At 39.0% G+C, this 20,267-nt stretch overlaps 1 pseudogene across 1 annotated transcript; it reads right to left on the bottom strand.

Annotated features, from left to right (window-relative positions):
- Positions 1-2,282: 2,282 nt before the first annotated feature.
- On the bottom strand, positions 2,283-20,232 carry LOC309601749 (betaine--homocysteine S-methyltransferase 1-like; annotated as a pseudogene). The gene is made up of 8 exons: positions 20,194-20,232; positions 16,023-16,155; positions 11,111-11,229; positions 8,924-9,115; positions 8,179-8,325; positions 6,526-6,708; positions 2,765-2,993; positions 2,283-2,484 (listed from the first exon to the last, which is right to left on the bottom strand). The product of its transcript is annotated as a betaine--homocysteine S-methyltransferase 1-like (transcript).
- Positions 20,233-20,267: the final 35 nt, after the last annotated feature.

Raw genomic sequence — 20,267 nt, 5'->3', positions numbered from 1 at the left:
AAAATGTTACACAGAAAGAAATGGGAAATAAAGCTTTGTTGACTTTGCTTCTCAGTCTTGCGTGCTTTGCCTTTTTTTGGTTGCTTTGTGGTTTTTTGTTTTTTTTTTTTTCCCCCAGAGAGTTTGGGGCTTCTGTAGTGATCAATAAAGCACCCTGTCAACTTATTTTCATCCCATTGTCAATTTCTTTCTAAGCCCAGCCTGTGATATGAATCAAATAGGGCTTGTATAGCTCCCCCCTTGTGTCAGCTCTTAGTTTGAATGACTTCAAAACTCCTTTTCAGTGTTTCTCATCATGATTAGTGTCTGTTAAAATTTGGCCCTTTTTAAACTGAGTATCTAAAATTAAGTGCTTAAAATCATATTTTATCATCTTCTTAAATACCATAGTTCTTAAATAGTCTGTTGTGAACTCATTCACTTCAATAGGAATTTTTATATGCTTGGACTGTTTTAAAAAAAAAAATCAGTCCAGCTGCTTACATATAGTATGATGGTCAAGCTGCATCCTTTGCCACAGGAAGTCTCTAAACTGGTAATGATCGTTCAAAACACTTATGTAGCAATTGTAGCTTGTATTTTAAGCCTCTTTATCATGCATATGTCTTTTGCATGCATGCATTTTGGTGGCGATCAAAGATCTGCCCCTTTTGTTTTGCAGATTTTGCGTTATTCTGCTTTACGCAGGGAGAACTTCCGGAAGGGTTTAGGAAGAAGTTTAATGTAGTGCATATATACTTACATGGATGCTTTCCAAATAATCTACATTTTAAAATATCCACTTTCTTGATTTGTCTACTTTTGGCTTTCAGGCAAAAATTCCAGCTAGTAACTATTTCAATTTGTTATAAGCATGATGAAGGCAGATGGCTTTCTCTAAAAATCTGTCTGCCAATAACAGTCTGAAAAGGATATTTGAAGTTTCCCACTAAAGTGTTGCATGTTTATAAGTTTCCTGAACTGCAGCATATCAACACGGATAGAAATAATGAAATAAGCTTATACATAAAAAGTAGCCCAACAAAAGCTTTCAACACTCTAACTTCAAGAATCATATTTTTCATAAAAGTAGTGGCTTTAATGTAGAATGGGTGGGAATGGGATTCTAGAGAGAAATCTGAAAGTTGTGTGGTAATTCACAAAAATTAACTATGGAAACGTGTCCTTTATGGTTTCCAAGTGTAGTGATATCCTTTGTAAGAAAACGCTTCTCAACAAATTCAGCGTACAGATGTCCTTGGGTTTTCTTAACTTAGGTGGATTAATCTATTTCCTAACAGGGTTTTTCATCTCTTCTTATAGCTAATTTTCTCTAGACTGAATCAATCAGCTTAAACAGAATCATGGAATGTTTTACTACGCTTATATACAGGAGTTATATTTTAGGAAGCTTCAGTTTTAAATGCTATTTTGAGATAACCAAGTGTTTCAAGTGAGATATCCAGAAATCAGCTGGATCATTTGAAAATTACAGTGGTTTACTGGAGATACGTTATTCTGTTTGAGCTCTCATGATTTAAGGTGTGAAGATAATACAATACTATTCCATCATATTACTTTTAATTTATTTGACTTTTCAAAATTTCAGAATAATCTCTTAACCGTTTTAGTCTCCAGAGAAGTAAATCTTGTGTACGTGGTACCCTGAGACAAAAACAGTGAGTTATTTACCTGTCATTTTTCTTTCCTAAAAGTTCTCTGAACCTTTCTCCTGCATGTAAGAAATTCCTGCAAGAGCTCATTCTCATTTTCCTTATCTTTTGATTCCATTTATAAGATGCATTTTTCTAGTTCACTTTTATTCTCTTGAAGTCAAGAAAGTGGCTACAGATAACTGTGTGTCTGAAGCATTGGCAGCTTGTGTGTCCCTGAAGTAGCCTTCAACAAATCCTGAGGAAATTCCTACATAATCCCAAACTGAAAACAGACTCAGGAGTGGAAGTCCATGGATACTGTATTTATAGATGGCTTTTTCTCTTTTCACAGGTGAGTTGAGTCAATTATTACTTTCCACGTATTTCTGTGTCTACCCAGTTGATGGCACCTAGCTAACAAGAAGCTCAGTTGTTATGAGAATCCAAAACTCCTTCTGACTGTGTCTTCTCTAAACTATTCGTCCAGAGAAAGATTTTATTATCAGTTTGACATATTAATCTGTAATCACATTATTTTTGCATTTTGTCTCTTTCATTAGATGTTAACTGATAAATCAACGGGGCACTCATCTTCACAGATTTTTCTTGTGAAGCATGAGATGGTCTGTAGATAAATCATTCTAACATTTAGACAACTGCAGTGGATTGGAACAACTGTTTCCGAAAGAGCTCTTTCAGCTGTTGTTCACTTGTTGCTTCTTTCTGTTGCATCAGCTCTCTGGTTCCTTTGGTTACCCACCCCCCCCCCCAGCCATCTGGCTTTGAGACTGAAGGACAATATGGCCTGCCTGAAGCAGGCCTCAGATTCTCCCAGTATTCTCTTCTTGCCCTAAAGAAAGAAAAGGAAATATTACAAAACTTTCATTACTTTCACATTAATTCAGACCAAATGTTCATTTTGAAGAGGGATGAGAATTTTTGTAGCTCTCCTACTGCCCCTTTGCCCCTTTTACTGCTCCCAGATCAAATTTAATTCTTCAAAATTATTAACACAGAATGTTTACGGTTATATTTAGACCTCCATATTGGTTAAGCTAGTCTGCTGCATGGACCAATGTAAGCCTTTATAAGGAGGGTGCTGGTGTGCTTTCCAGTTCAGATATACATACCTTGCTCTGACCCAGGGTTTGGTATGCATGCTCAGGTTATTGCCCCAGCTGCCATGTTTCTCAGAAGCTTCTCGCAAAAATCCTCTTTCAGGAGCCAGCTCCTCAGCTATTGCTCGGATGTGATATGGCTCAAATCCACAGCAGCCTCCAATGAAATGAATTCCTAAATCATAGGCCTTTCTTGCATATTTTTGAACATCCCATCTAGTTACAATTCTTGGCTCCAGACCTGCAAAGACATTCATATCTTAAATTTTCACCATGCTCCAGTTCACCGCATTTTTTTGTAAGAAATCACATTATTGAGACACTTGCACACTATTTGCAAAACTGGTTGTAGATGTAGATGTTTGAGCTGTCTGAGCTAGAATTAATAATGCAAACTTTCAGGAGTCTAGCTTTTAGATTCTGTTATGCTTTGCTGAGCTATGCTTGTTGTAAGCTGCTTTGGCTTTGAAAAACAGCACCTAATATCTTCTGAGACTGATCAAGCCCTAAGTCACATGCTTGCCATTCTGCCAGAGTTCTTAGCTGAAGTACTGGAGCACTTTCAATGTTATGCCCACAAGTCCAAAGAGTTCTTAATGAACAATCAATATCTGGGAAATCTGATTACAGTACTCTAATCTGTGAAAGGAGAAGGTATCATCAGCCTACCTGCAACAGGAATAAGCCTGCTTGTTATTCCTCAGGAATGCTTACTACACTTTTTTCCATGACCAGCTAATGGCAGGCAGTTGTTTCGCTGACAGCTGGGATCTGTAGCTATTTCTTAGCCCATCCCTTACTTAGTTATAAGCCCATCCATAAGCAGCTTGCTGCCTCAAGCCACTTCCTTGTGGAAAGTTCTGTGTGTAGATGACTTAGGATGGCTAAGATGCAACCTTTCTTTTGAACCCCTCTTCGTGTTGCAGGTTGTGGTAAGCAGAGCGGAGGGACGCCAGAGCTGAGAGGAAAGACGTGTGGAAGGAAAGGAACAGAAAGTGAGAAGAACAAGGAAAAGCACACCTGAAAGGGAAGGAGGCACAGGAGTTGCAGAACTGGAAAGAAAAGACCAGGGACTGGAGAAGAAACTTGAAGGAATAAAAATACAGGAATAAAGGAATAAAAATCCTCCCACTTCTTTATGCACATCTGCAGGAGATGAATCAGCTTGGTTATGAGGAGAGTGCAGCATGATGTCTGGGCACTGAACATTCCTCTAGGCAAAGAAGCCGTGGTGAGGTAGTAAGGTTCCAGCACCACAGCAGAAGTAGGATTCTTCTTCCTACATCCTGTCCCAGAAATGCCTAATATGCAAGAAGGTGATGCAAAGCAGATCTGCTCAAAGTCCAGTGAGTAGTTAAAGAGACAGAGTCAGAAAATAAAAAACAGAAGGGAAAAAAATGAAATGGTCTTAAACAGAAAATTATTGGTCTCAGAGGGAAAGACTGGACAACGGAAAAATAGATGGTCTAATATCAGAAGGAAAACCAGATTAAGCTATCTTAGAAAGCTGTTTAAATAAAAGTTTGTGTACAGTCCTGCAGATGTGAGAGAAAGCATCAGAAGCATCAATTCATGATTTCCTTGTCTCTCATATATCATTAAAAAGCTAATGCAAAATTGATACAAAACGATCAACAGTAAGAATGCAGCATCTTGCACTCAATTTATACCCGTATAAGCAACTAAACTCCAGGAGAACAGTATAGGGTGTTTCCCTGTCTTCTCCGTCACCCACCCTGTCACAATCAGTCCTTGTGTTTCAGGAGCATAAGGACAGCACCAACCTAACAGCTCTGAAGAAACATGGATAGACTCCGCCATAAGAACTGGCCACACATGGTGAAACATGGTGATTGAAAACAAGCAGTATGCTACGAAAAGAAGTTGCCACATAGATCACGTTTTGTGGGGTTTTCTTCCCCCCTCCCAAAAATGACTAACATTCTATTTTCCGTGCCTGTCAATGTACAGTATTTTTCTTGGCTTTATTCAGAATTAAATATCTCTAGCTTAACAGTTTATGTTATCATTTACAGTAAAAAGATATTGAAATTTTCATCAACTTCTGATGAGAAGATTGTAATGTGCGCCTAGATTTAGCCCCTCTGTACGTCTACTCTTGAGATAACTGGGTATGCTTTGACTGACCAGGACTTTTCTGTCTAAAACATTGTCCTTGCTTAACTGGTGACATTTGAGAGCAATTGCAGTAACACAGAAGGGAAAAACACAGAAAACTGGAAAAAGTTCTAAAGATAAATAAATACTGCTGGTATCTAGATGCTGGAGTTTGCCAATACAACATAGCCAATGCTTTTCTAGAAACTGAGATCTTGTTGGCCTGTACAGAGGTTATGTACACTTCAAATACCTAAATGCCTCTTTGTGCATATTGCCTTCCACAAAAAGCAGAGTCAACTGGGTCAGTTTAACAATGATTTACCAAACTACTTCTCTGCCATCAAGTGATCAGTTGCTCCTTCTGGGTAGTGCAAACATTCACAGAACCAGGCTTCTCCAATTGACTCATGAAATTTCTGAAAACTGACATCTCATACAGTTTGCTTATAACATACAAACCAAGAACCATAACAAACCAAAGAGTGAATCCTTCAATTAACTTGATTACTTACTGCATCTGTTCTATCATTTTTGCTTGCAATCAGAGGAGTTATACGAAGGAATGAATAGGATAAATGAGTTCCTGACACTTTTAAACATCCCAGAGTATTTTCAGAACCCAGACATGTTGTTATTATCTAATGAATGCCTCAGGCTCATGCTTTATTCTTTTTCCTTCATTTACGTAGAGAGGACTTTTAAAATAAAATATCTTCCTGAAAATCACATCCATATCTTTTTTTTTTTTCCTAAAAATTCAAGTTTCAGTTGTTTTAATACCTTATTTTATAGGCTGATCTTGAAAAGAAGAATGTATGATATCTGAAAATGAAGGCATTTTTCTAATCAATTTTAAAATGTTTAGGCTGCTTTTTTCCTCTTATCTTAAGAGGATGTGACCTTCTACATCCCAGGTGGGAATAAGCCCTAAATACACAAGCCTTATATACACATAAAGTGGCTGAATCTTTCGGTCTTTTGGGTAGAATTTCTGCTGAGCATAAGAGTGATGAATCCATCTCCAAACTGCTAATCCATTTGTAAGCAACATCAAAGAACATATTCCCTCTTCTGCTTTCTCTCTAATCTCACTTATCTTAGACAGTTACACTTGCAAGACTGAACCATTATGAGTGCAAGAATCATGCACCTATACTAATGATCCAGCTCCGCATATGCATTATACATTAAATCCCTATGCAGGTAAACATTATAGGGCTCATGGGCTAGACGTCACAACCGAGAATGCTGGGGAGCTCCAGTCCAAAGGCATTTAAAGTCTGGGTTGTTTTTAGTGTATTTGCTCTTGTTAATTTCTTTGGACTATTTTACAGCTGTCCTGAACAAGGTTCTATAGCACAAGAAAAAAAAAAAAACAACATTTTTTTTTAATTGATTTAGGTTGTGGCACTTTAACTGTTTTCATCATAATTTCACTTTCAGTCACATGCTGTGATACTGCTGAAATACTCTCATTATCTGGATGATCTTTAACCCAATCCATCTATGCAGAATGCCAGACAGGATAATTGAGACTGATCCTATTGTACAGGAGGATGCCTTGCAGTTTCAGCTTTGCTAAAAGCTAGGGGAAAAAAAGGAACAGACAGTAAATAAATTTAAAAAAAAAAAAAAAGATACCCTTGTCTTACCAAAGGGAAATTCTGGAAGGTCAATAAATCCTTGCTTCCCACAATCAGGTGTATGGAAAGCAAGTGGTTGGGACATCAGGTGAGCTTTCAGTTTAGCAGCGTGCAAGCCCTCTTTCATCAGTCTCACAGTTTCCAGGGAGGTATCTGGGTCAAAATGGCAGTTGACTCCAACAATAGAAGCACCTAGGAGGAGGAAAATAAATAAGTTCAAGTCACATCTCCCTAGGAAGTGGGAGGTGAAAGTTCTTAGCCACAGCACTCCATAAGCAGAGCAGTCCATCTGTACACCAGCACTATGAACACAAGCGTCCTGGTTTCAGCTGGGATAGAGCTAATTTCCTTCCTAGTAGCTGGCATAGTGCTGTGTTTTGGATTTAGGATGAGAATAATGTTGATAACACACTGATGTTTTAGTTGCTGCTAAGTAGTGCTTACACTAGTCAAGGACTTTTTTCAGCTTCCCATGCTCTGCCAGGTGCACAAGAAGCTGGGAAGGGGCACAGCCAGGACAGCTGACCCACACTGGCCAAAGGGCTATTCCGTACCATATGACGTCATGCTCAGTATATAAGCTGGGGGAGTTGGCCGGGGGGCAGGGATCGCTGCTCGGGGACAGGCTGGGCATTGGTCAGCAGGTGGTGAGCAATTGCATTGTGCATCACTTGTTTTGTATATTCTTTTATGATGATGATGATGATGATGATGATGATTTTCTCTTCCTGCTGTCCTATTAAACTGTCTTTATCTCAACCCACAGGTTTTACTTTTTTTTTCAATTCTCTCCCCCATCCCACCAGGAAGGGGAGGAGGGTGAGCGAGTGACTGTGTGGTGCTTAGTTGCCGACTGAGGTTAAACCACGACAACAAGGTAGTTGGATTAGAGCCAGCCTCAACTCTCCTGAGGCTGATCATTCCATTTACATCTCAGTTGCACTCTTTACCTTCCTGATGAGGAATCACATCTCCCACCCTCATGCAGTTGCTTTTCTCATCAGTGCTCAATCAGTGAAGACTGATTATGTACAGCCACATATACAAATAGCTAACAGGTTCCTAACACAGGTTCTGCCTTTGGATTTCAACTCTTAACTCCAAAGGAAAAGAGTAGTTCAGAACAGATATAATAAAACCCCTGTATGGTCGGTCCATCATGCCCCTGATTAATTCCTTCTGCCCTTCCCTTTGTCCTGCAGAAAACACAGCATTTGATAGGCAATAAGATTAATTTTTTCATTCTCTTATTCTCTCATCCTGGATTTGAACTGTGCTCCACACATTTCTAAAAACATGAGCAGAGAATCAAAGGCGGCTTTGGATTCTGCTTATGTTTCATAATCCTGAGCCCAGAATTTGGGGCTGGGTCTGTAATCAACTTTGAATAGTTTTAGGATTTTGTTCTACTCAGTATCAGCTGCCTGTGGCTATTGCTCCCAATACCATCCTGGTTAATAAGGATTTTATAGCTGCATTTTCATACTTTTTTTTACAAGACTGCTCTAGTAAAGTACACATAGAAACTCTTCCACAGGCTCAAAACTTTCATCAAGTATAATTGGGAAGCTATCTACTTGAGATACACATCCATTTATCTCAATGATTAAGGACTTAACTTTGTTCCATACTTTTAAAGTGCAGATTAAAACAGATTCTTACCAGCCTTTACCAGTCGGACAGCACATTGTCCGGGGGGCACGCCATGCATGTCTCCTTCTGGACAATGCACATTGTAGCTGCAACTGGCTTCCTAGATTCTTTTAGGACTTCAACAGCCCAGACAGCTTCTTCAACATGTTCAAAATACTGAAAGAAATTAAAAGTGGACTACTTTCGTTTCTTGGAGATGAAACATAAACACATTAATCCAGACCCCAAATTCACCAGCAATACAATGACTTGATTCTTTTCTGATTTACACTAACAGAATTCAGTTGAGTTCACTGACCACACAGTTAAAAAAGGATTTTAAAAAGTCAGAAGGAAAACTAAATCCAAAATAAAAAGATACTCATGTTTCAGAATAAGAATGCCCATACAGGGGGTTAATCAGGGATTTATCCCTGAAGAACTATTTTCATCTAGAAAAGTCACCATGGGTTGGTTACTTACGGAGTACAGGAGGAAACAGGAACTAATCAAGATCACATTAATCTATCCTCTTTGTACTGGTACAGAATTTGACTTGACTGAGATGATAGAAATTTAGGGTTCAAGGTCCTATTCTAGGACGCTTGCAGATACTGCTGTGCATTTAGAAAACATCTGATTCTACTGGAATAAAAGTATAACAGAAAATTTTAAAGAAGGAAGCAATATATACTTGTATTCCCTAAAGTAGACTAGACATCTTAAAGTTAACACACTGTGCCAGCTGAAGGCATGTACTTTTTTACAGATTTACCTCTGCAATTAGGAAGTCAACATTCTTCTTCATAAAGCCATCTAGTTGCTTTCGAAAGGCTGCTTTAACCTCTGCTTTATCCTTGCAGCTTAAGTATGATGGTGTTTGACTGAGTCCTCCAGCCACTAAAGCATCACCTTCATTAGCCACTTCTCTTGCAATGTCACAAGCAGCTTCATTCACTTTCTGGCACTATATGAATATAGATTACATCATTTTTACCTGGTCAGAGATATGCATGTAATTTCAGAGCACAAAAAGGACAAAAGAGTTCTTCATATTCATTTATAATTTAAATGTATTTTTCTATAATATTGATTAGGAAGATCAGCATTTTTCAAAAAAATAACAAACATTAAGAAACAGATTTCTTGCAACTTATAAGTTATCATATTATCAAACACTAATACAAAAACATATTACCTTTAATACATCTTACACAAATAGTCTATAAAAAAGCAAATATTTGGTGTGAAGCAGAATTTTTTTTTCCTCTTAGAAAATAAGTTAGTTAGTTACACTTAAGTGTCTGCTTCTATTCTGAGATTTTGTGGATGGAAAAAAAAAGTAGTAATTTCAATTGATTTTTCATTCTGTTTCTTAATGTATTATTTTAGTATTTTGATAATTTTCAAAATTTAAGCTATGATATGATATAGAGTCATTTAAGGCACTTTTAAAAGGATGTCATTAATTACCTGATGTTAAAGTTACCAATTTAAGAATAGCAAAGGGAAACTTATCACTATATATGATTAATTAATCACCTAGACTGAAAGACACATTCCCTGTATACCCAAACCAGGATGACTAGAACAGCTTGTGAAAGAGGTTAAGCTGGGAAAAAAAGATTTTTGGAAAAGAATCATTATTTGGGATAGATAACAAGGACTGATTAGAGCAGGTTTCTTTGTGGCCCATGGGCTACTTAGAATCTACATAGGTTTCTCTCAGCTGAAGTTTTCCATGGCTGCCTCAAAACATCCAGATGATTTTTAAGGCTATTGCTGACAGAGTGTCTTCCACTTGCACTTCTGCTCAGGTACGTGTTTGGGAACACCAGGAGCTGGAGCCATAAACCAGTTAGAGCCTGGAGGAAACTGCTTCTAGAACTGGCAGCAAATCAAGCTTGAAAGTTTTGCTGCAATGCATTCCAGTTTCCAGTTGCTTTCCCAACCCCTCTTATCATTTTTCGTTGCAGCATGGCTAGTTCCAGAGGCACTATGTTTCTGGGATATCACTTCAGACATTTCGATGTTGCATCTATTGAATGTAAAGGTACAGCATTTCAGATAAATTTGGTCATATGACATTTTAATGTCTTAACCTCTTAATTAAGCCTCAAGTGTTTCCCTAGTGTCCAGATTGTTCTAGTTTCTGACTTGGGATATCTTCACATAAATATATTCCTTCCTCTCTGCGCCCTGGAGAATCTTCTCTATTTTCCAGAGGCTGAAATAATAGACAATAGGACCAAAGGGGAAAAGATCAGAGAAAACACCCAACGACAAATCTTCTAGTCTCAAAGGAACTATCTAGAAATGTTTGTGCCAGAAGTCCCAGTGGAGATGGGGCCTGCATCTAGTGAAGGCACCCAACATCTTACAACTCCTCTGTGTAGGGGGTAAGAAAACACCAACACAGTACTTCTGTTACTGTACCAGATTACCCTTACACATGAGAAGGGGAATACTGACCACAGTGTATACCTTGGATTTTTTAGTTGATATTTTATTGAAGACATGGTCCTAAAAAAACATTCAGTTCTTATTAGCAAGTCATTATTCTCCAGGATTCTTCACCATTTTTGCAGTTGATTTGTTTCTCTGGATGCTAAAGCATTTCTTTTTTTACAATTGATTTTGCTCTCTGTGCATTTAGTCCTCCCTATACTTTGTATGAAAACTCCAGTAAACTATCTCCTCAGATGGGAAAAATAAGATGTGGGCATCCTTTTTCCTCTCTTCATCTTTGCCCCATTTTGTTATTTTTTTTTTTTTCTTTCCCCTTTAACCTTGTCTTTCTTACTATTCCAAATTCTGAAATTGCACCATCTCATTCTTTGGTCCTCAAATATAACCAAAACTGTTATGACAAACTGTGAAAATACTTGATAATTCTTTCTATTAAACCTTTTGAAATGAATACACTTATTTCATATCTCCATCAAAATAGTATTTTACTCACACTTATTTCCTCAGCTACATAATTGCCCCTGTTCTCTAGTTTGTCCTCACTGGCATAAAATGTGAATGCCTGCAGAACATTGGATCCAGCTCTGAGGAATTCCCGGTGAAGCTGACAAACTGCAAAGAATTAAAAGAGACAAAGAAGAGATGTTTGGTACAGTTATTACTATTATTATCCCAAAACTAAATGTTTATTGAATTAATGTTACTGTAAAAGAAGTGATACTGTGTTTACTAGAAGAGCCATTATGAGGGAGTAGAAGCAGTACCCCAGTCTGTGTAGAATTCCTTTCTTCCCACTCTTAGAACATTAGGTAGAAAACTTCCTTCTTAGTTATTCTCTGCTAAGAATGACTGAAGATTTCTATATTTAGTTCATCAGTAGATTCAGATGCTCACGTACCCAAGAGTCGGGCCACTGAAGAACATCAAAACAACCAGCAGGTGGATCGGGCTGCTAAGATTGAAGTGGCTCAGGTGGATCTGGACTGGCAACATGAGGGTGGATTGTTTATAGCTCGGTGGGCCCATGACACCTCAGGCCATCAAGGAAGAGATGCAACAGACAAATGGGCTCGCGATCGAGGGCTGGACCTGACCATGGACGCTATTGCACAGGTTATCCATGAATGCGAAACATGCACTGCAATGTGTACCTCAAGGGGATTTGATTTTGGGTGAAAATAGCCAATGAACTGAATGGTATGATGTTAATTGCTATATAATACTGTATGTCATCACTTCTATGGTGGCTATATGCTATATCAACAGAATCACAGTAAGAATCACCCAGATTAATGAAGAATGAACTTTGATGGAACCGAGCAAAGTGCAGCGGTGATAGAACCATAACTGGCTTCAGCATGCAACAACCCAACACCACACACCATCTCTCCTGCCCTATAGGACTGTTATGAGAGATGAAGCCCAAAGTCATGGACCGAATGAACTCAACGGACATTTTAGAGGGATGGCCCATGGACTAAGGGAATGATATCTGTGTGTACATATCAAAAGACTGGAAAAGTGGTGGTGATTAATTGGAATGTATTGGAAAGGATAGGACCTGGGCATGACATAGATGGTATAGAATAAGGGGTGGATACTGTCCTGGTTTCAGCTGGGATAGAGCTAATTTTCTTCCTAGTAGCTGGCATAGTGCTGTGTTTTGGATTTAGGATGAGAATAATGTTGATAACACACTGATGTTTTAGTTGCTGCTAAGTAGTGCTTACACTAGTCAAGGACTTTTCAGCTTCCCATGCTCTGCCAGGTGCACAAGAAGCTGGGAAGGGGCACAGCCAGGACAGCTGACCCACACTGGCCAAAGGGCTATTCCGTACCATATGATGTCATGCTCAGTATATAAACTGGGGAGAGTTGGCCGGGGGGCAGGGATCGCTGCTCGGGGACTGGCTGGGCATCGGTCAGTGGGTGGTGAGCAGTTGCATCATGCATTACTTGCTTTAATAATAATATTATTATTACTACTATTTTATTTCAGTTATTAAACTGTTCTTATCTCAACCCATGAGTTTTCTCACTTCCACTCTTCCGATTCTCTCCCCCACCCCATCAGGGAGAAGGGAGGGAGCGAGCAGCTGTGTGGTTCTTAGTTGGTGGCTGGGGCTAAACCACAACAACCCACAAAACAATAATTATAATAATTTCTAGAACACTACTTATCATGTAAAACAGAGTTAAAACGCTCAACAGCTTATAGCAAATACAGGAATAATTTATTCCCTAGATATTGTATAGAGACATGAGAACACTGCAGTTTCTATGGCAGATGTTTGGAAAAGCTTTCCTGAAGTCTTGGTTCATCATACCTCATTGTCTACAGACAATCTGTGTCATTAGGGAAACATGTTAATGTGTCACGAGAATAAAATTACTGCCTTCAGCTACAACAAACACAGCATTCTATGCCAGAGAAGCTCAAACGGTAGTCTGAGTTGCTAGAGTCAATCTGCATACACAGCAGCACATCTGCTTTCAGTGAAGGAACAGTGTGGTGTCCCTTGCTTTTCTCTACTAGTACCAGTATTTCATTTCTAATTACAGCCTTGGGTAACCACACTGTGATTTAACACAGCAGTCACAAAGAACTATCCAGGAACATAGATTCTAGCAGAGCTACAATTCAAAGAGTCCCTGGAATTTGCCTGAACTATCGGGATCAAATTTCAGTTTTACAGCCTTTACACAGTCAAAACATTCCTAGTGCAGAGAGTATTCTTTTTCCTACATCATTAAAACAGGCTACTGAGCCCAACTAAAAGGACTGTCTCTGTATGTTTCTAGTGTTCTGTAGTTTGTTTTTCTATTCGCCCCCATGAAAAATCATTGATGAACACTAGTCAGGAAATGTGAAAAGGAAAAAATAATCTACAAATATTTTCACAAATGCTTTATGACATTTCCATAATAAACTAGATTTATTTACCCCCATGGTTAGTGCTCTTTAAATATGGTTCCTGCATTCCTAGAAGAATGTTTGGGATTTGTGTGAATAAGGATGGAGACATTGGTAGGCAAATGAAACATAATCTAACACGTATGAATAAGGAACTTTATATCCCAAACTATCAGGTATGTGAACAGCAGACTCTTGAATGGGTCTGCATTTGGAGGGAAAGAATAGCATTATAAGTAAAGTATCAGCCTGAATCTCATTCAATCCCAGGCAAATCATTTTTACCACTAGAATACACTTAGTATTATCAAGCCCACAGTAGTCTGCATGATGCTATCAAAAACCCAAACCACTCTAATTTACTTCTTGTGTGACTTCTAGCATGTTACTGAAGCTATGTTTTCTTCCACTATTTGAGAAATGAGGTAACAGCCACATATGAGGCTAAACAATTATTAAATTTGATGCATTTTAGGAGTCAGACATACAACACTGAGTTTTCATTTCAATCTACCATGAGTTGGACATTTCACAAAAGACACAGACTTAAGCTAACAGCAGATGGGGGCAGTAAGTGCATATGCATATTGCTCAGTACAGAGCAGTAGCTCAGATACCTGATCTGGCTCAGAAGAAATATTTAGATCTCATTTCTAAACTTGTCAGTCTGGCAAAACTTCTCCTCCCTTGTAACGGAGATAATGGCCTTCAACTCACTTTTTTTTTTTTTTTCTTTCTGTTTTTTTTTTTTTTCCCTCCATCATTCCTTGCTGCAATCTCAGAACCTCCCTCATTCCTTACAAAGACAAGAAAGGCCGGTAGTTGTATGGTTTTTTACACCAGCTGGCTCAGACAGTTGGTCCTTCTGTTCTTTACACCTGCTTTCAAAATAACATGACCCTTGAGCATGCAGGAGCAAAGAGCAATAACAGAGGGGAGGCAGCACACTGCACTGAAAGAAATGAACACATTTCCAGTTAAGGGTGTATTTATAAATAGCCTACAAAGGGCTTATAAAAGTGTTATGTTACAGACATGAGCAATATGTTCTAGCAAATCAGTAGGGGGCTAACCTATGACTACTGATCACTTGTTTAAAACAAATCTGTGTGCCAATTTAGCCTATTTAAGCCATCTGCAACTGCCTCTATGTAAGGTAATGTCTTGCATTCCCCATGGACCGAGACCTACACTTCCTGAGAAGGCATGTGGAGAGGGTCAAAGACTTTTGTGGTACAAAAGAAATAAGCAAAGGGGAAACAAAGAGCATGGTATAAGCGCTACGATTTGTAAGATGGAATGCGCAGGGGCAGAAAAAGGTACAGGTGGAGAGAAAGAGAGAGGTGATAGGATGTATTTTTGGGAGATGAGGTTCAACAAATTAGGTCATCACCCTTTAAACCTTTGCTGGAGCACTGCATTATCTAAGGCTGTCCATGACCCTAAGTTAGGCATGCTACACAAAGTAACACTTGAAGGCTGAGAAGGATTAGGGGAAAAAATAGGTAAGGTGTACAAAGCAATGTAATAGAGAGGGCTAAGATCTCTATTTCTCCTTCTCCTCTTCTTCCTTCTTCCCCCTTTATAGAGGAAAAAGACTAATTTGGAAGGACATACACTTAAGACAGAACAAAGAAAATTTTTTTCCCAGGACATTCTGAATTAGCTTGTGGGATTAACTGCACATGATATTACTAGGGCAAATGCTTTATTGTAATGAAGCATACATAAATAGATAATAGCACCTGCTTTTGCACTATTTATGCTAAACACTATAATCTTTATGCTGTAAGGCATAGAATGATTGCTCATTTTGCCCCCCTCCACTGTAGACAGTCACTCCATTAAATGGGATAGGCAGAAGTTGAGTTAACACCCTTGGCACAGCAACTGATGCAATTTTATTGCAATTCTTAGGTTCTTATGAGGTTTATCAATCCTCATTTCACAGTGGAGCCAGATACATTAAATACTCCTCTTCCATTCCATTGTTTATTAAAAGCTGCCGTTTTCCTGAAGGAATTAATAAACAAACTGTATTCATTTATAATGGTCAGAACACAACAAAACAGATAGTTAACTGCAGAATTTTTTGTCACAAGATGTTGTGAAGGATAAACTTGATATCAGCTCAAGGACAGACTGGACATGTCCATGAGAGAGAAATCACTGAATGTTATTAAATACAAAGATACCATATCTGTGTCAAAAAGTCCCTGGGTTACAAATTACTGAAGACTGGGAAAGCATTCTGGAGAGGTATCACTATATGTTTGCACTACTCATATTCTTTCCCAACCAACTGCTTTTGACCAGTGTTAGAGCAAGAATAAGGGGTACGATGATTAGGGGGTCTATAGATTCTTAGACTATTCTTAACAGTGTGTAATTCTACATTGTCAAGCAACCCACTACAGGTTCCTATATATTTATTATTTATCCAACCATGTTTACCTTCACTATAGAATCACCATTTCCCAGTAAAACTGACCTGCTTCTGGGTGTTCTACCGTTGCTTCGGGAGTCCAAGGCCTAGCTTTTACATACCCCCTCTTTTCAAGAGCAAAGACGAATCCTCCATCTCCAATCACAAATTCTCCAGCATCTAAACGCTCTAGAATACCCTGCAGAAAGCAGGAAGAAAGGTTAATAATTACAGTTCTTCAGTTTTGTGGGCTTCCTTTGTTGACATTTCCTGTATTTGCAAAGCAGATATAATTATTTGTGGGCTACCAGAAACATCTTTGCCATAATAATAAGAAGTAATCCATTTCCTTCTTGAAATTCTCTTTAAAGAATAGTAGGTGATCTGTTTTACAACATAAGGCGTTAATATATGCATATATATTACATAAGACTTTTAATTATTCAGTTTATTGTATTCCAGAGATATAGTCCCCAGAACTAGAAGTCAATGGTCTAATTCCATTCCTATGAAAGTAAAACACAGTCTCAAATTCTCCTGTAAAATATATGTGAAACTTTTTAAAATGAAACACTAGTATCACTGACCTCTTCATTAGCTCATTTGCTCTTTAGCTACAAATGCCATCATGACAGAGCCTCAGCACAAGTAGCTTGTGACACAAGATGGCACAACAAGCATCAAAAAAAGTAAGCATGTAACATTTTCCTAGCAAATAAGACACATCTCAGAATGCTGGCCTCCATTTTCTGACAGACTTTTCACTGGCCTGGGTTTCCTTACCTAGACTTACAAAATGAAAGAAAATCCTGCTTCTTTTGCACAGCCCAGAAATGTTTTAAGATGCCAAATTACAAACCTTACAGCACCCTGTGATTAACCTTGCTTCTGCCTTGAACTCTACACTAACACAAGGAAAGTGGTAATTATTTTTTTTTGTAAAATGAAAAACATGAATACAAAATATATTGATTGCACCTAATACATATTATTTTTTGTATTCCTTTCATTGCTTCATTGGATTGTTCAAATTTTCAAAAAAGTACCTTGCTGTTATACTAAATAGTACTAAATTCTGCCAGTAGATTACAAACATAATTCTATTTGACTTTAAAAAGTGGATTAATGCAGACCCATTACATTAACAAAGGTAGTGGGTACAGAAAAAGATTTTAAAAAATCAAAGGTAAGACTGAAATTGCTGTCCATAGTTATCTTTTCCTGATGGCCTACTAGCGTTTCAGTAGATGAAATTTGAGGGAGTAGGGGAAAAAAAAGCACCTTGCGGACATAGAGTTGAGTGTGTTTTTTTGTGTTGAGAGGAAGGGTTTTTTAACAATTAGCCTCCAACCTTTAGTAGATTATCTTTCTTGATAATTTCTCCTTCATTAATTCAATTATCTCACACCATACATCCAGGAAAGAAAAACACTTATAACATCTCAGCACTGCCCTTTAGGCAGCATGAGAGTATGCCTTTCCAACAAGAAGGTGCACTGTGCCAACTATGCCAGTTCCAGTACCAAGCATAGCAGTGTAAGGCTACTTGGAGGCCACAAAGCCTGGCTGAGAGGGTCGGCGTTTTTGGCCCAGGCACTGACATAGCAGCAAGGTGATGGGGCTTCTCTGCACAGTGTTGCTGTGCAGATATATGAGCTAGGCCAAGTGTTGGCTTGCAGATGTCTGCATCACATTCCATTGCACATTCTGGACTTTCCAAAATATTGACGTAATTAACTTTACAACGTTAAGAAAAAGTGCAAGCTTTTATCTTTATTTCAGCAGGACCAGGGCAAAACTCAATCTACAATACTCAGTCTCCAAAACTCAGTAATTTTCAATAAGTCTACAAGTCGTGCCTGTCTATTAGGGCAATTCTGTTGTAAGTGTAAATGTCAGGAGGCTTTGTAAAGATTGTGTTTGCAATTAACTAATTTGCAGTTGTAACAGAATGCCTCAAATGGGGCCAGAGAAAGGCACCCAAGGGATCACTGGTTGAGTCCCTGCTTCCTCTGCCTGCCAAGGAATCTTTTACAGACAGAGCCTGCTTCAGAAGTTTAATATGCAGAGAACAGGAGTGCAGAGGGGAAAACAAAAAAAAAAAAATCTTAAATGTATAAGCAACCTCAGTTGTTGCTTGTTAACTGAAGATTACATTACAATAGATACATGTTGACACAATATATAGATATATTTAAATGCACTACAATCAACAGGTTTTTTTTTTCAAGTCCCTTCTAGGATTTAACAGCAGTTTCCCTTCACAGTTCTAGCTTTTTTAAACTGCACTTTAAAATAATCTTCACTTTTGACACACAGAAGCAACATAAGCCATGACTGAATAGATTGTGGTATCTTAATATATAATATATTGTGATATATTAAACCTAGCATCAGGGCATCTAATAGCAGGTGACATAACTATAAAGCACAAAGTGCTTAAACTTACTTTGTCAGTTCAGATTGGCTCAAAATGGAAATAACTTTTTTGCAGACTTTATTATAGGTCTGATATCATCTCTTCACACCATTTTTACTTTATCTATACTGGATAAAATACCATTGGTTCAAACAGCATATAGCTAGCATGAGTTCAGCATCAACATTGTTTTGTTCTGCCCCAGAGAACTACAACTGTGTGCTCATGCCCAATCCAGATCAAAATTGTACTGTCAAGTGATCCAGTAGTACACAGATCTGGTATTAAATAACAAGAAATAGTATCTGTAAAAAGCTAACCAGGGCTTTTTTGAGCCATCTTTTCACTGCTTCACTTTTGCTACCATGAACAAAGTTGCACCACAGTCCATACATCTATCCACGGAAGGAGTGCAAATGACTGTATGAAGATATTCCCCCAACCAACTTTAAGAATGTAACCGAACCATATAAGTGAAAAGCCTGCTTGGTCTACCTATATCCTATCTTTCCATCGGTGGAGAGAAAAAAGCATCTCAAAATAACTATTCAGATCTTAAGTGAGCCCTCAAGAAAGGCTTATCTCTGTCCATTGCCTGTAGGAGAACCTAGGGCAATTGCCTTCTGCTAGGTGTCTGAAGTTAGGTGGCATGTGCCAAAAAATAAGCAGCAGAACAAATACCTCCTCACCTCCTTCCTTTATAACTGAGCTACCTGAAAGGCATAGAGTTCATAGACTTCTTCCCATATCCTTCTGTTCTCTTACTCTAGACTTATATGCTACATATAAAACCAAATAAAAACAGTTCTGAGTAAGAAGTGTCCAGTGTCCTACTAATAATACTGTCCTTCCAAACAGAAGGTAGAATACATGATTCCACTGACCCTCCCAAGCAGCACTGCAGGGTAGCAGTACTGGTATATGTCAGAGAGTCTGATTTAGATATTGCTCAAATGTTTATCTTGATGGCCAGAATGGCTGATGCCTGAATAACCTTTTATACTGGCTTATTTCTTTAGCTAAATGAGAGTGCGAAGGGCATGCATATATTGGAGACTGCGCTCCTATTACAAACACTGTTGGTATTCAGTCATATAAATAAAGGGAAGAGCAATTTGGGGCTTTTAGAGTTGTCAGGACGCTGGAGACAGGAATCCCATCCAATGAAGGTTTATGCTTACAATATTTACAATTTTAATGTGTTGTGAGCACTGCTTAGTTTGCATATCAAATAATATTAAGCAAAATGGTTTTGAACTTTGGTGGCTTCAATCTATGTGTTGAGAGAAATCAAGATTCTGTGAGCTGTTACAGCATTAAGTTGAATCTAATCTATCTATCTCATAACAGTGTCCAAATGTCTTTAATGGTTTGATGCTGAATAGGTATAGTTATTATTACGTCTTTACTTTAGCTTTTCACAATATGCCCTTACCCGCAGAAATACCGAGTACCTTACTTGGAGGTTAAGTGCGGTTTGCGGGTTGTGCCAGTTTTGCAGCAGCTCCCCAGGAAAGCCTCCGGGCAGGACCCCGAGGGGGCGGGAGAGGCGGCCGGGTACAGCGGAGCCCCAGCCCGACCCAGAGTCGAGCTCTGCCCTGTGCCGCTGGGAAGCTCCCGCCGCTCCCCGCCTGCGCGCCTCGCAGCACCGGCGCGAGGCTGCCTCTGCCCTACCGCGTGGTCCCGCTAGGGCAGCGCCCGCACCGCGGCAGGGGCACCCCTCCCAGCGCCCGCCGCTGCCCCCACGCCGGACAGGGGAACGGGCCCGCCGAGAGCAGGGGACCGGGGCCGAGCAGGGGAGGGAGGTGGGGGAATTATCCTTTTGCCCTGTTTCGTGGTCTTCCTGATCGGCAGCATTTTCCTCGCCAAAGGACGCTGGCTACCTGAGACTA

The sequence above is a fragment of the Platalea leucorodia genome, assembly GCF_965183815.1.
Source record: "Platalea leucorodia genome assembly, chromosome: W".
Lineage (NCBI taxonomy): Eukaryota > Metazoa > Chordata > Aves > Pelecaniformes > Threskiornithidae > Platalea > Platalea leucorodia.
This window is presented reverse-complemented; position numbering and strand designations above follow the sequence as displayed.